Source organism: Salmo trutta, chromosome 16 (assembly GCF_901001165.1).
Source record: "Salmo trutta chromosome 16, fSalTru1.1, whole genome shotgun sequence".
NCBI lineage: Eukaryota > Metazoa > Chordata > Actinopteri > Salmoniformes > Salmonidae > Salmo > Salmo trutta.
In genome coordinates this window covers 58,478,219-58,495,361 of record NC_042972.1, presented here as the reverse complement: position 1 = coordinate 58,495,361, position 17,143 = coordinate 58,478,219, and the positions used below count along the sequence as shown (strand labels likewise).

General features: G+C 41.0%; 1 long non-coding RNA gene across 1 annotated transcript in view; it reads left to right on the top strand.

The window, feature by feature from the left end:
• LOC115151110 (uncharacterized) overlaps positions 1–15,358 on the top strand; it is a 32,571-nt gene extending 17,213 nt beyond the window's left edge. The window contains exon 5 of the long non-coding RNA XR_003867215.1: positions 14,897–15,358. This is a non-coding gene — a long non-coding RNA (uncharacterized LOC115151110). The remainder of the gene's footprint in view (positions 1–14,896) is intronic.
• The last annotated feature ends 1,785 nt before the right edge of the window (positions 15,359–17,143 follow it).

The following is a 17,143-nucleotide window of genomic DNA, read 5'->3' as shown; positions in this document are numbered from 1 at the left end:
GTGCACCTCAGCCACGCTCAAGGTCCTAAACGATATCATAACCGCCATCGATAAAAGACAATACTGTGCACCCGTATTCATCGACCTGGCCAAGGCTTTCAACTCTGTCAATCACCACATTCTTATCGGCAGACTCAACAGCCTTGGTTTCTCAAATGACTGCCTCGCCTGGTTCACCAACTACTTCTCTGATAGAGTTCAGTGTGTCAAATCGGAGGACCTGTTTTCCGAACCTCTGGCAGTCTCTATGGTGGTGCCACCGGGTTCAATTCTCGGGCCAACTCTTTTCTCTTTATACATCAATGATGTTGCTCTTGCTGCTGGTGATTCTGTGATCCACCTCTACACAGACGACACCATTCTGTATACTTCTGGCCCTTCTTTGGACACTTTGTTAAAACTAACCTCCAGACAAGCTTCAATGCCATACAACTCTCCTTCCGTGGCCTCCAACTGCTCTTAAATGCAAGTAAAACTACATGCATGCTCTTCAACCGATCGCTGCCCGCACCTGCCCGCCCGTCCAGCATCACTACTCTGGACGGTTCTGACTTAGAATATGTGGACTACTACAAATACCTAGGTGTCTGGTTAGACTGTAAACGCTCCTTCCAGACTCACATTAATAAGGCACATGAAAGTTCACATGGTTTTTTTTGGCAAAAATGCGTTTTTGATTAAAAAAAGTTTACTTTCAGATGGCACTCCTGTGAAGTAGTGACGCGCGACATATGCCTAGTTTCCTGAAACGAGTCACATATTATCCATGTCGTCGTTCAGCCACGTCTCGGTGAAACATAAGATATTACATTTTTTGGGTAGTCGCAAACAGAGCACATCCAGTTTATTCTCCAATGGTTGCACATTGGCCAATAGCCTGGATGGTAGAGGCAGGTTACCTACTTGCCGACGGAGTCTCACAAGGCACCCGGATCTGCATCTCCCTTATCGGCGGTGTCTCTTCATGCGAATGACGGGGATTTGGGCCTGGTCCGGTAGTAGCAGTAAATCCTTTGCTTCCGACTAATTAAAGAAAAGATCTTCATCCAGTTCGAGGTGAGTAATCACTGTTCTGATATCCAGAAGCTATTTTCGGTCATAAGAGACTGTGGCAGAAATCTACAAGCGGAGAAGGAGTCTGAGAAAATTGGAATCATTGTGTAACCCTCTCACCAGGCTCAAATATGATTCACAGTATTAACTTATGTAGAGTGCCTCAACAGCATGGGATGTTAGGTGAGAAGGACATCTCCAATAAGAATTCCTATCTACAAAAAAAAGTTACAAACAACACAAATAAAACCACACAAAATAGCACAATTGGTTAGGAGCCTGTAAAACAGCAGCCATCCCCATTCAAAAAGATTCGGAGTGGAATGTTTCCTGTATGGATACTCGAAGCAGGGCCCCTATCAAGGGGGTGGTGCAAGACGTAAAGGCAGATAATATAACTAAAGAAATAGATGGAGTGGTTGGTGCACGTCGACTGACCCGTACTTCATCCATACTATTGTTCTTTGTCAAAGTCTCTCCCTTCTCATATAAAGTTAGGATTCATGAGATACCCTGTAAGAGGTTTGTGCACAAGCCTTCAGTGTCATAAATGCAGAAGATTTGGTAATGTGTCAAGTGTGTGCGGACAGGATGAGTATCGTATGCCAGATTAAGTGAAATGCTGCAATTGTGGTGGCGAACATACGCCCACATTCCTGGAGTGCCCTGTTTGGGTGAAGGAGACCGAGGTGACAAGAGTAAGTGGTGTCCAGCGTGTCTCCTATCTGGAGGCAGTGAGAAGAGTGGAAGGAATGAGTGGTGAGGAAGAAACAGTGAAGGTTTCTCATCAACTGAGGGATCATGAAATGTTACATGATAAAAAGGTGGACTTTGTATTATTTATTGCAATGGTCATAAACTGTACAGCACAAGCGGAGAAGGAGTCTGAGAAAATTGGAATCATTGTGTAACCCTCTCACCAGGCTCGAATATGACTCTCACAATATTAACTTATGTAGAGTATCTCAACAGCATGGGATGTTAGGTGAGAAGCACATCTCCAATAAGAATTCCTATTGTAAACTATCTAGGGTTAGGACAATAGGGTATTAACTTCAGATGAAATGATAATAGGTTTCTGTTATTGAATCAGGATAAACTATCCCATGCATTAAATTGAAACAATCAATGACTCCACCAAGGCAACATACATAAGGTTCCATATGTATATTAAAACATTTTCAAACAAATACACTTTCAGACACCATCAAAATAAAAATAAAAATAATAAACCCCAATGAGTTGTGCACAACCCGTGTCCAAATTATTTCAAGTTTGCTTAAATAAACCGTTGGCGCGCGTTGGAGCTAACAAAAAAAAGAAGCACCTCACGTTGTGGTTACTCACTCCTTGGTAGATATTCCCTCAGTAAAGTATGGCAGTTCCATGCAGGTTTCCTCACAAAGTCCAAGGCAAGCACAGCTACCCATGCAGACAGTGCTCCTTAGCCGTAACCGATATCCCATGGGAACACGAACTCGTTAAGCTTCCCAAGCAATTATCTCCTGGTGTCACACGATGCTAGGCTAACCTCAAGGCTGGCAAATACCTCCACGACGAGATGGTAGCTTCAGTCTTTACTAAGTTAACAAAATTATAACAACTCTTTTAAAAATAAAATTGGTATTTCCCTTCATGTATTAGTAGGTATGGGTTTTGTTCTAGTTCTGTCATCTTCTTTTATAATTTTTCTTCACCAACGGTCCTAATGTAAAACGTCCATCCTTTTATCAACGTCTTTTTCCCTCTCTTTTTTCCCAGGCCTCCAGTTAACCAGGTCAACTCCCATTGGCCACAACTTAACTTCAAAGTAAAACAAACTTATACATTAAATAAATATTTCTTCAAAAAGCATAATGCATTAACAACATTACAGTTTAGGAGCAATTCAATCATCTTTTAAATATAATACCAATTAATTATAACAAATAAACTCATTACTTGGTTCAAACAAGAATCAACTCAATACCTAGTTCAAACAAGGGTATAACAATTGTAAATGCAGCTGAAAGTTTTTTGGGTCTTCGTGATTTCACTGCCAAGGACTTGCAAGAAATCCTGTCGGTGAATGTTCCACCCTCACAGGCCCCTGAGCCTGTGTAGGGATGTATTTTGGAATGGACTGTTTTTGAAGAAGTTTAATGGGTTTTGTTTGTTGAAGTGTCTATTTTTTTTATTGTGTATGATGTCATATTTCCCTCTTTCCTCGCAATGGATTTTTTATTTTCTCTTTCAATACCCCGTCCAGCTGGTGGCGGTTATGCACAATTAACATTGGATGCCAACTGCGGTGAAACAATCGAAGAAGAAGAAGTTTCAGATCAGTAGTGCTTTGAAAACTGCATCGGAGCATGGAGCTCCTGTATCAATCGTCCCATCACTAGCTAAAATTATTGAACACATCAAGAACATGTTAGCCACCAAAGGGAATTCTAACATTTGCTAGCTAACCAGCGAATTAGCGTTAGCCCTTCGTCATGTTATCTAGCTAGTTAGCCAGCTAGCTATTTACCTTGTCTTTTTACTGTTGCTATATTTTTTTGGTATCTAAAGTTAGCTAGTTATATCTGAAGTATCTTTACTCAAGTAACTACCTAGCTTCTGTGTGCTGTAGCACACAGAGAAGATGAAGAAGAAGGTAATGCAAGAGGGTGTTGTGGATGAGCTCAGAGAAACGTTAGTCAGCCATCTGCTACTGACATATGAGGTGTGCCATGAATGCACTCATATGGTTCATTTTTCAGTCTGACTAACTGTAGCCTGCAGCCTACGCACCCTGTCCCCTCTGCCCATAGGAAATTATGTGACAACATCATGTATTTAGCTATATAAGCCCATTTATTTATGTGGCAGGTCAAAATGTGAATGTGATTAAATTTGGTGTGTATTCAAGTTTGGCTGACTAGGCTACCTAGATATTTTCATCCTAAATGATTGACTGCACTTAATCAATTAACATAGTGATGACATAGAATTTTTGTAGGTGCATACTTGACCAGGGTTTCCCAAACCCGGTCCTGCTGCACATTTATATATTTTGTGGAACTACATATTTAGTATGCTGTAAGAGGAGTCTATTGAACCCTCAAACTGCATTTATTAGGCTGAGTTTTTATAGTCTTGCTAACACCAGCCTTTCTACGTCCTTGACTTGAGAGTCTGGAACCGCTGCTTTAATGTGTCTGCATAAGGTGACCGTAATGAAGGGGCTATGCCCTCAGACGTCAAGGCGGCACCCTACGCTTGTTGAATATCCCAGTTCCCCTATTATTTTACATCGGACAGCCCCAGCCCTTCCGCTTCCAGCCCTTCTGAGATAAACACACACAGGATCAAGACTAGAAGGGATCCAGCTTTTGTCAAAATGACTGTCAGATTTGACTTTTTGTAGCAGGTTAGGATAATAACGTAACATGTTCGGAAAATTAGGTTAGGGTAGGGTTAACTAAATTGCAAAACTTTTCTACTTTTGACGGTAATTCTAGGTAGCTAGCTAGGGTCTAGCAAAATTAATGCAGTTTATACAATTTTAAAACATTACAATACATTCACAGACTTCACAACACACTGTGTACCCTCAGGCCCTACTCCACCACTACCACATATCTACAGTACTAAATCAATGTGTATGTATAGTGCGTATATCATCATATATGTGTGTGTTTGTGTGTGTGTGTGTATGTATGCATGTGTCTGTGCCAATGTTTGTGTTGCTTCACAGTCCCCGCTGTTCCATAAGGTGTTTTTTTTAATCTGTTTTTTAAATCTGATTCTACTGCTGGCATCAGTTACTTGATGTGGAATAGAGTTCCATGTAGTCATGGCTCTATGTATTACTGTGTGCCTCCCATAGTCTGTTCTGGACTTGGGGACTTTGAAGAGACCTCTTGTGACTTGTCTTGTGGGGTATGCATGGGTGTCCAAGCTGTGTGCCAGTAGTTTAGACAGACAGCTCGGTGCATTCAAAACCTCTCATTTAGACAGACAGCTCGGTGCATTCAACACCTCTCATAAGAGGGTAGTGCATATGGCCCAGTACATCACTGGGGCTAAGCTGCCTGCCATCCAGGACCTCTACCCCAGGCGGTGTCAGAGGAAGGCCCTAAAAATTGTCAAAGACCCCAGCCACCCCAGTCATAGACTGTTCTGTCTACTACCGCATGGCAAGCGGTACCGGAGCACCAAGTCTAGGACCAAAAGGCTTCTCAACAGTTTTTACCCCTAAGCCATAAGACTCCTGAACAGGTAATCAAACGGCTACCCGGACTATTTGAATTGTGTGCCCCCCCCCCCACCCCACTCCACCCCTCTTTTACGCTGCTGCTACTCTCTGTTTATCATATATGCATAGTCACTTTAACTATACATTCATGCATTCATGTACATACTACCTCAATTAGCCCAACTACCCGGTGCCCCCGCACATTGGCTACCCGGCCTATCTGCATTGTGTCCCGCCAACCCCTCTTTTACGCTGCTGCTACTCTCTGTTTATCAGATATGCATAGTCACTTTAACCATACCTACATGTACATACTACTTCAATCACCCTGACTAACCAGTGCCTGTATATAGCCTCGCTACTGTTATTTTTCACTGTCTTTTTTACTGTTCTTTTATTTCTTTATCTACTGTTCACCTAATACCTTTTTTTTTACTTAACAATTGCACTGTTGGTTAGAGCCTGTAAGTAAGCATTTCACTGTAAGGTCTTCACTTGGTATATTCGGTGCACATGACAAATACACTTTGACTTGGTCTGAAATAAAAGTAGTGATGAAGTCAATCTCTCCTCCACTTTGAGCCAGGGGAGATTGACATGCATATTATTAATATTAGCTCTCTGTGTACATCCAAGGGCCAGCCGTGCTGCCCTGTTCTGAGCCAATTGCAATTTTCCAAAGTCCCTTTTTGTGGCACCTGACCACAGGACTGGACAGTAGTCCAGTCCTTGATAGTGTTGTTATGAAGGCAGAGCATCGCTTTATTATTGACAGACTTCACCCCATCTTAGCTACTACTGCATCAATATGTTTTGACCATGACAGTTTACATTTTAGTGTTACTCCAAGCAGTTTATTCATCTCAACTTGCTCAATTTATTACAACATTTAGTTGAGTTTTAGGGTTTAGTGAGTGTTTTGTTCCAAATACAATGCTTTTAGTTTTAGAAATATTTAGGGATAATTTATCCTTGCCACCAACTCTGAAACAAACTGCAGCTCTTTGTTGAGTCTTGCATTCATTTCAGTCGTTGTAGTAGCTGACGTGTATAGCGTTGAGTCATCATACAAATAGCAGTGTTGGGCGATCTGGAAAGCCATAGCCAGTCAATAAATAATATAATAATACTCGTAAGAAAGGTTTTCATCTTTAGCTCACAATCTGTGAATAATATATGATTAGAAAGATTCAAACATTTTGTAAAACATCACAGCACAATTAAAAAATATATGGCAAATGGAAACCAAACAAGGGCAGTCTATGATGATAGGTGGGATGGGCTGAGAGTGGCTGAGGGTTGGGATTAAAGAGTTTGTTTGGTAATGTATTGTTGTTATATATAAAAGTACCATGTATGTAAAATGTGTATATATATATATATATATATGTAGAAAAAAAGCTGTAGAAAAACATAAATAAATAAGATATTTGTCCTCCGAAGAGGGGGGGTGGTGGAAGGGTTAAATATATATATATATATATATATATATATTATTATAATTTTTTAAAACGTATTTATTAAATTGAACGAAACAATGATATCCAGTCAGTTGAGATTGGCTGGATACCATACAGTGTCCCCCGTTGTAACAAACGTGAGCATATGGTTGCTGTCACAAGAAATTATAAAAAATAAATAAATTACTTGCAATTCATCACCACCAGGGGTCACTTATCCCTGAAAGCTGAAGTCACACTGGATTCTAGCAAAGGCGGAACTTCTAACAATACCAGATCAGTAATGTGGGAGTTGGCTCTAATGAGCTTGCAAAAGCAAATTGACCACCAGAGGTCACTGATAGCACAAGCTGAAATCACAGGATTTCCAGCAAGGGTGGGACTTCCATCAATACTGGGTCAGTAATGTGGGCGTTGACACCAATGAGCTTGTAAAAGCAAATTTAATTGATGAATCAACGTTATTGATGAATTTAACCTGTCTAGTCTATTTGGGAATTCAACTTTAATTAACCTGAAAGTGTTGCTTTATCTAAGTTAATGTAGAAAGTTTAAAATGGTATCATACAGTGTAACCTGAATTATTTAAAAACAATTACTGCTGATTCTTCACCACCAGAGGTCACTGATAGCACAAGCTGAAATCACACAGAATTCCCACATGGCGTGGGATTTCACTTTCAACAAAGGGAAAAACTAAAATGGCTGCTCCCCCTTGGTAGCTTAGCATTTGGTGCAATGCTTAGTCTCACTTGTGCGGAATCTTACTTTCCAGCACATCAGAAGTCCCCTCCAACAAAAGAACAAGTTTACTAAGTGGCGTCTCAAGTTCAACCATTCAACAATATTTTTTGTGATGTTAACCGGAACCCGCTGAAAACACAGAAATACACCGTTGGTCTACTCGCGCTACTGAAAACGCGAGAGACGGAGAGATAATTACTCGCTTGGTCAAGCCAATATCTATTCAAATTTCAATCGGCGGGCCCTATAACCTCACTCGAGAAATGAATAATGACCGAGTCTACTCACTCTTGAATGCGAGAGACAAAAATAACACTACGTTGGGCCCCAGTAGTATATTTCTCAGAATGCCTGCATCGGCCGGTACATATGCCCTAGCTCGTAGCATTCAGTAAATCCCCTACACACTGATTTTCGTCAGATATACAACACATGAGGCAACCTCTGTCCACTAGTATCTGGGTGAAATAGAACCATACACAAGCCACTCAACAATAATCCTGCCTATAGCGCTATTGGTGTATAAGTATCTTGCTACACAATTCCTACGGACTAAACAGTGAGGCCTAGTTTTATCTTAGATTCCTCACACAGGGCGGCAATATGTCATGACGTTGCTATCGTTAATATGATGACATGCAATTTATCAAATAATTAACGATGTTTATTATTACTTGATTAAATTAATCATGTAACAATTAACTCAGTAACTTGGGGCACCATGAGAAAAGTTTATTTAATGAGTTACCATTTCCCGAACTCAAAGAATATCAGAATATATAGATTTCACAGCAGTTACTAATTAAGTAGTTTCCTTGGTCTTCAACAACCTCGTGTTGCGTTTCGGGGTCACGACTAGTCTTAGACCTCGGCTGCAGCACGTGGTCAACTTAGTCTAGTATGTAAATTCTTAACTCACATGTTTTCTACACCAGGGTAGAAAGGGGCGTTCCCATCTTTATGACACGCTCTCTGAGTTCCCTGGGGCATAGTTAGTTCCGAGGCAAGGTATTAGAATTTACTATGATCTCATTTAGATACTAAAATCACAGTTCATCGTCACAAAAACATTCTCTTTAATCTGGATATTTTCTACACAATGTAAAGTATGTAACATCATATACACATTATGAAAACTCTTCAAGTTACAATGTTTTCGTTATAACGTCCTCTTAACTGTTAATGACATCACAAAATCGACATTGATTTTCATATTCCATCTATCATTGTTACCACCATTTTGGCTGATGAAATATAATGTCCCAAAGTCAATTTATTGCATGTTATAGTTCTGAGGTAGACTCTTCATAAGGCCCACACAGACATTCCAATCCCCAACACTAAAGGAAAAAGGATTCGTCTGCTGCCTTAAAACTTACGATGGGCATGAGGTGTCATAAACCCCCCCCCCCCCCCCCCACCTCCAGATATCTCGGTAGAACTGTGATCCGCTGAACCTGATCCTCACAGGCCAGACATTCATATAACAGACATAAATTACTGCAGTTTAAGACCATCCATTGAACATCCTATATGCCAGTGAAACTGAATATCATGCACTCAGAAATGTAATTCCTCTGCTGGAAGTGTAAAACACAAAATGGGACATATTTGCATACGTATGTTAAGATCTTGTGAAGGCTGTGTAAATTCTGGCAAAGAGTATGTTCTTTTATCTCAGCATGTGTACAGATTCTCCCTTCTCAGATGTAACCTAGCATTTATAAAGGCTAAGAAATGCATTGCCATTAATTGGAAAGTTGGCTATCCTCCCACAATGTCACAATGGATGGCAGAAATGTCAAGTTATGCATCACTAGATTTGATTTATTACAAGATTAAGGGTATACTGTGCAGCTTTTATAAGATCTGGGTTCCTTATATGGAATAGCCTACTGTATGACAGAAGGGGTTTGTATTGAAAACATAAAAAATGTTGTCGAGCAGCCGCTGTCACAAGTGTAGAGAGGAGTAGGCAGTTGCAGGTTTAGAACTACTGAATTTATTAAAGATATATATATATATATAAAAATATAAAACCCAAAGTGTAAAAGAATAAAGTACTCAGGAAATAGTAAGAGAGATTCCGCTCAGGAAAACAAGGAACATTTACAATGACCGACAGAGACAAATGACAGAGGGAGTATATATACAGAGATAGAGTGGGGATTGGAAACAGGTGTGTATAATGATGACGAGACAAGTCCGGGGTTGATGAGTGAAGGGCTGTCCCGGCATGATGGGAAGGTGGAGGTCACACTGCAGGAGAAACCCCCTACAGTGAGCTGGGGTGCCATCAAACCACTTCAGGAGGGGCAGGTGGACGTTGCTGATCGGACCAGTGATGTAGATGGTGGCTGGAACGACCACGGGGAGCTTGGAAGGTGGTGGTGTAGCCTGCAGCTGGCGTACGGTCCGGAGCACCTCGTCCATGGCAGTCCCAAGGTGCTCCAGGCTTCGCTCCTATAACGAAGAGGTCGAGAAATCCTGCTGCTTACTGTTCTTTTGGTGTAGAGAGGAGTAGGCAGGAGGAAGTTGCAGGTTTAGAACTACTAAATTTATTAAAGCACTATACATATATATATAAAAGCGGGACAAAACCCAAAGTGCAAAATAATAAAGTACTCAGGAAATAGTAGGAGAGATTCCTCTCAGGAAAACAAGCAACATTTACAATGACCGACAAAGACAAATGACAGAGGTAGTGTATATATACAGTGATAGAGTGGGGATTGGAACCAGGTGTGTGTAATGATGATGAGACAAGTCCGGAGTTGATGAGTGAAGGGTGTTTGCCAGCAGCAGGTTTGGCAGCAGCTAGAAGGGTATTCATTGTTTTATAACTTCATTGTGTGCATTGTTTGCTGTGTCTATAAATTCCCAATTACATACCAGTAGAATCCTACATTTACCGTTAATTCCCATAATTTCTAATCTGCAATGTTTGTTTGGTTATGGTCATTTCTGTTAATGCATTTAATATATTATTATTACTACAGTCGTTTACCGTTCGTTCTCATTGTCGGGGTGGACATGTGTTTTGCAGAACTCACAACCTACACTACATTACCAAAAATATGTGGACACCCCTTCAAATTAGTGTCAGCCACACCCGTTGCTGACAGGTGTATAAAATCGAGCACACAGCCATGCAATCTTCATAGACAAGCATTGGCAGTAGAATGGCCCACACTGAAAGCATCAGTGACTTTCAACGTGGCACCGTCATAGGATGACACCTTTCCAGCAAGTCAGGTCGTCCAATTTCTGCCCTGCTAGTGCTGCCATGCTCAACTGTAAATGCTGTTATTGTGAAGTGGAAACACCTAGGAGCAACAACAGCTCAGACGCGAAGTGGTAGGCCACACAAGCTCAAAGAACGGGACCGCTGAGTGCTGAAGTGTAGCATGTAAAAATCGACTGTCCTCTGTTGCAACACTCACTACAGAGTTCCAAAATGCCTCTGATAGCAACGTCAGCACAATAACTGTTCATTGGGAGCTTCATGAATTGAGTTTCCATGGCCGAGCAGCCGCACACAAGCCAAGGATCCCCATGCGCAATACCAAGCGTCAGCTAGAGTGGTGTAATGCTCACCGCCATTGGACTCAGGAGCAGTGGAAAAGGGTTCTTTGGAGTGATTAATCACACTTCACCATCTGGCAGTCTGACAAACGAATTTGGGTTTGGTGGATGCCAGGAGAACGCTACCTGCCCAATGCAAAGTGCCAAATGTAAAGTTTGGTGGAGGAGGAATAATGGTCTGGGGATGTTTTGAATGGTTCCAGCTAGGCCCTGTAGTTCCAGTGAAGGGAAGTATTAATGCTACAGCATATAATAACATTCTAGATGATTCTGTGCTTCCAACTTTGTGGCAACAGTTTGGGGTAGGCCCTTTCCTGTTTCAGCTTGACAATGCCCCCGTAAACAAAGCGAGGTCCTAACAGATATGGTTTGTCCAGGTCAGTTTGGAAGACTAGCCTGACCTCAACTTGACTAGCCTGACCTCAACCCCAGTGAACACTTTCGGGATGAATTGGAACACCGACTGCAAGCCAGGCCTAATCGCCCAACATCAGAGCCCCACCTCACAAATGCTCATGGCTGAATGGAAGCAAGTCCCCGCAGCAATGTTCCACCATCTAGTGGAAAGCCTTCCCAGAAGAGTGGAGGCTGTTATAGCAGCAAAGGGGGGACCAACTCCATATTAATCCCCACGATTTTGGACTGAGATGTACGACGAGCAGGTCTCCACATACTTTTGGTCATGTAGTGTATGCTACACTTGTGAGAAACAAGTTTTTGTTTATTTCATTACATTTACGAGTTTTGTCAGTTTATTCATTGTCTTTTGTTTGAAACGCTCCCATCAATGTTGAGCAAGGATTACACATATAGGACTAGTCTACCTGGCCTGCGCGCAAATGTAGGCCTATAAATGTGCCCATTTATAATCTGTTTTTCAAAATCTGTTTTTCGAATCAATTGAGAATGACAATAGTTCTTCAAAGTATTTGAACAATATTTCTAGCTCCCTTTCAATAACTATTCAGCATGAAAGGGAAAAATGTAATGCTCTGATGAAGTGGAAATGTCATAAAATACCTTGATTCCTTATCCCTTGCACAAATAGTATACAGCTGTGCCTGTCCCAAGCTCACTGGCACGAGCTGTGTCTGTCCCAAGCGCACTGGCCCAGAATATTTAATACAAATTTGCTAGCACGAATTTTGGGGCGACCCAGTTGATAGTTGATACAATGTTTCAAGATCATTGCAGACAAGCCATGCGTAGCCAATGTGATTTATTTAGGATATTTATTTTATCTAGATATTTTCTACCTGCAGGCTACAATGTTTTCATGTAACCCTAACCCTAACCCCCCCCCCCCACTTCTAAATCCAAAATTGCGCCCCTGCACTAAATCATAGGACATACTGAAGAGATGAGTGTTCAGTAAAGACTTAAAAGTTGAGGCCGAGTCTGCGTTTATCACATGGATCGGCAGACCATTCCATAAAAATTGAGCTCTACAGGAGAAAGCCCTGCCACCAGCTGTTTGCTTAGAAATTCTAGGTACAAACATGAGGCTTGCATCTTGTGACCGTAGCTTACATGTATTTGTATTTATTATGGATCCCCATTAGCTACTGCCAAGGCAGCAGCTACTCTTCCTGGGGTCCAGCAAAATCAAGGCAGTTAAGCAATTTTAAACACACTACAATACATTCACAGATTTCACAACAAACTGTGTGCCCTCAGGCCCCTACTCCACCACTACCACAAATCTACAATACAAAATCCATGTGTACGTGTGTGTGTGTGTATAGTGTGTATGTTATCGTGTGTGTATGCATGTGTCTGTGCCTATGTTTGTGTTGCTTCACAGTGTATTTTATCTATTTTTTAAAATACATTTTACTGCCAATTACTTGATGTGGAATAGAGTTCCATGTAGTAATGGCTCTGTGTAGTACTGTGTGCCTCCCATAGTTTGTTCTGGACTTGGGGACTGTGAAGAGACCTGTTGTGCCATGTCTTGTGGGGTATGTATGGGTGTCCGAGCTGTGTGCCAGTAGTTCAAACAGACAGCTCTGTGCACTCAACATTTCAATACCTCTCATAAATTACAAGTAGTGATGAAGTCAATCTCTCCTCCACTTTGTGCCAGGAGAGATTGACATGCATATTATTAATATTAGCACTCTGTGTACATCCAAGGGCCAGCCGTGCTGCCCTGTTCTGAGCCAATTGCAATTTTCCAAAGTCTCTTTTTGTGGCACTGACCACACGACTGAACAGTATTCAAGGTGCGACAAAACTAGAGCCTGTAAGACATGCCTTGTTGATAGTGTTGTTAAGAAGGTAGAGCATCGCTTTATTATAGACAGACTTCACCCCATCTTAGCTACTGTGTTATCAATATGTTTTGACCATGACAGTTTACAATCCAGGTTACTCCAAGCAGTTTAGTCAACTCAACTTGCTCAATTTCCACATGATTTATTACTGTAATGTGCACGCTGGGAGTCGGAAGCAAATACAGGTAGTGCACATTTAATAATAATTAGAACATAATACAAAACAAGAAACATGAAAAGCGTACAGACAATCAAATCAAACAAATCAAATTGTATTTGTCACATACACGTGTTTAGCAGATGTTATTGCAGGTGTAGCGAAATGCTTGTGCTTGTAGTTCTGACAGTGCAGCAATATCTAACAAGTAATATCTAACAATTTCACAACAAATACCTAATACACACAAATCTAAGTAAAGGAATGTAATTAAGAATATATAAATATATGGACGGGCAATGTCAGTGGCTTAGACTGAGATAGTATAGTATAGAATACAGTATATACATATGAGATGAGTAATGCAAGATATGTAAACATTATTAAAGTGACATTATTTAAAGTGACTAAAGTTCCATTTATTAAAGTGGCCATTGATTTCAAGTCTGTATGTAGGTTGCAGCCTCTCTGTGCTAGTGATGGCTATTTAACAGTCATGATGGCCTTTGAGATAAAGCTGTTTTTCAGTCTCTCGGTCCCAGCTTTGATGCAACTGTACTGACCTCGCCTTCTGGATGGTAACGGGGTGAACAAGCCATGGCTCGGATGGTTGATGTCCTTGATGAGTTTTTTTGGGAAAATGTCAGAAATGTTGTAAATCGGAAGTACTTTTTTAGTGTTGCTGACAAAACGTTGATCATGTGATGAGTTCACAAATCAAATTCCCACTTGTGCTGCCACTGGATAGCAAAAAAACAAGTAAGTTAACCTTTATTTATTGTAATTTAAATGAGTTTGTAGTAGTTAAGTGTGAGTGTCACGCCCTGACCAGGTGAACTCTTCTATTTTGGTCAGGGTGTGGCATTTCTATAGTTTATTTTCTATGTTTTGGGTATAGCCTTGCTTTGGGGCGTATTTCTATGTTGGGTTCTGTCGATTCCCAATCAGAGACAGCTGTCGCTAGTTGCCTCTGATTGGGGAATCATATTTAAGTTCCTTTTCCCCCCACGATGTTTGTGGGTTGTTGTCTCTTTTTGTTGGAGCAGTAACGATACGTTTATTCTCTGTTTTGACCGTGTTATTTCAGTCTGTAATAAATAACATGTGTTCGCTCCCAGCTGCGCCTTGGTCCACTTCTTCCTTCCTGCACGACGATCGTTACAGTGAGTTAGATTACATACTGAGCTAAATACAAATTCCCCTAGATACAGCCACGTCTCATACAGAAGTTAAATCAGGAGATTTGTAAATTAAAAAGGAATATAATAATACAAATTGAATGGACATTCCCATCTTCCCATTTAGAGTTTATTGCGCAGCACAGAAATGCCCTCATTCAAATGGTGTGACAAAGGCATTTCCTAATAGACCTGCTAAGTTTCTTTGTTGTTTCCTTTAGGTTGGAACCAACATGCAGTACCTCCAGCAGGAATAGCGGCAAGATCGTCAGCTCAGGAACAAGCTACACTATTCACAGTCCTGTGTAATGTTCAGTGTAATTGCTGGACTTTTGAAACTTAATGTATTTGTATTGTTTTAAAAATAGACAAAAAGGAAATGTATGGTTTAAACATGTCTTTCATGTGTATTTGATTTAGCTATTAGTGATAATTCCCTAAGTGTTAATACATTTGTGTTGACAACATTAAGCCTTTATGTATGTGACTTTATTGAAAGTATAGCGTCATATGTGACCTGTTTCAGGAAACTAGGCATTTGTTGTGGGTCACTACTTCACAGGAGAGCCATTTGAACGTAAACTTTAAAAAAAATTCTAAACGCATTCTTTTTGGCAGAAATTCCTTCTCGTACATGTGAACTTTCATGTCCCTTAAAAACAAACTTGTATGCCATCTGTAAATACGAATAAAATTGTTAAAATACGAGCCTAGTTGATTTAGCCACAGAAAAAGCCAGCAGCCTTCCCGCTAGCCATGATTGGCTGAGATAATGAGTGGGCTGGACATGCCGAGAGATGAGTTTGGATTGGTCTGCCATATAGCAGGGCTTCTGTCTATTTGAGCTGGTCAGTATGTGTAGGTAATCCTGTCTAATGCGGCTTTTTTTATTTTTTTTATTGCGTAGTAAAACTACGTAAGTGTTGCTCTCCACTTTCTGGAGGACCGAGTTTTGAAATGAGTGGAATTTGAGTATGATAGCTAAGGAGATGGAAAAAAACTCTGGATTACATCTTCAAACTAAGGGCACCCATAGCATCCGTGACAGGGAGAAGCGTCCATCCATGATGCATACAGGTAAGATCGTCTATTACATGTTTCTAATTTTGACAGAAAGGGGTTTCATTTCAAGTTAGTGTACTGTTAGATAGCTAATGTTGGCTGGCTGGCTCGGTAGCTAACGTTACGTGTATGATCTTATTATTCATATATCAGAGCCATTTGCTTGGCGAGTTATAGCCTAATGTTAGCTAGCTAATGTTGAACCTGGTTAGTTAGCTACCTGCAGATTCATGCAGGGTAGTAACATCATGAGTTGGGATTATGGTTCATTGTTTACCTAGCTAGCTAACATAAATTCAGTCTGGCCATCTACTCTGATTTCAGAGCACTCTTGTCTGAGTGTGCCAGAGCACAGAATAACTGATGAAATTACGAAAGCACACACCCGTTGAATATGGCCGGTGTCAGTAAACGTCTGCAAAAAAGCATAATTAAATTATTGTCAGCAGCACAGTTTCAGTCACTAACGCTCTGGTTAACATGAAAACAGCCTAACCAGCTCTGTTAGGGCGAGTAAAACGGTCAGAGTAGGGTGTTCTCTCATTGGTCTGGAAGTAGAAAGCAAATTAGCCAATCTTAGCCAGTTAGCTTGGGTGCTTGACTGCCTTTGTGATGTCAGAACATTCGGATCATCCCTACTCATCGGTCAGAGTGTCCAGTGTGTGATCTAAACACTCTGAGAGTGAAACGCTCTGAATTTACGAACAGACAATCTGACAGCACAGTTGCAGTCACCAACGCTCTGGATAGCATAACAGCCTAATCAGCTCTGCTATGGCAATAATGTTCAGTGAGCTGTTCTCTCATTTGTGTCTGGAAGTAGCTAGCAAGTTAGCTTGTGTGCTTGACTGCTATTGTTAGTAAAGAGATTCTATTTCTTCTGTGGAGTTTATCAGCGGTTGGCATCCAACATTATGGTGCATTAACGCCACCTACTGTACTGGAGTGTGGGCCAGAGACAGGGAGAAACTAAATCCTACCTGCCAGCCCTGTTGCTCTTAAAAAAAATAAAACATTTGAGACTATATTTAATGACGTTCTACTCAATATACTCTTTAAACTAATTTCCTATATCCCCTTCTCCCTCATACTAAATCTCAGCCTCTCTCTTTCCCTCTGATACTGCCCACACTTTAGCAAAACATGCTCCACTGTCTGTTTCCTGGCAATAATCACACTTTCCTGTCGGATGCTTTCCTATCACATTTAAGGACTTATTCAACTGGCTGTGTCCCACCCTTAATCTTGTAAAAATTGCCTCCTCTCTTCTGTCCCTTCCTGCCGTCCTCCCCACCCGGACTTTCCTCTGGACTTGAAATAAATGCCTGACAGTATCTCTATTGCCCCTTAAAGAGATGGGTGGGGCTACATTTTAAGAGAGTGTAAACAATGCTAAATGGGTGTAG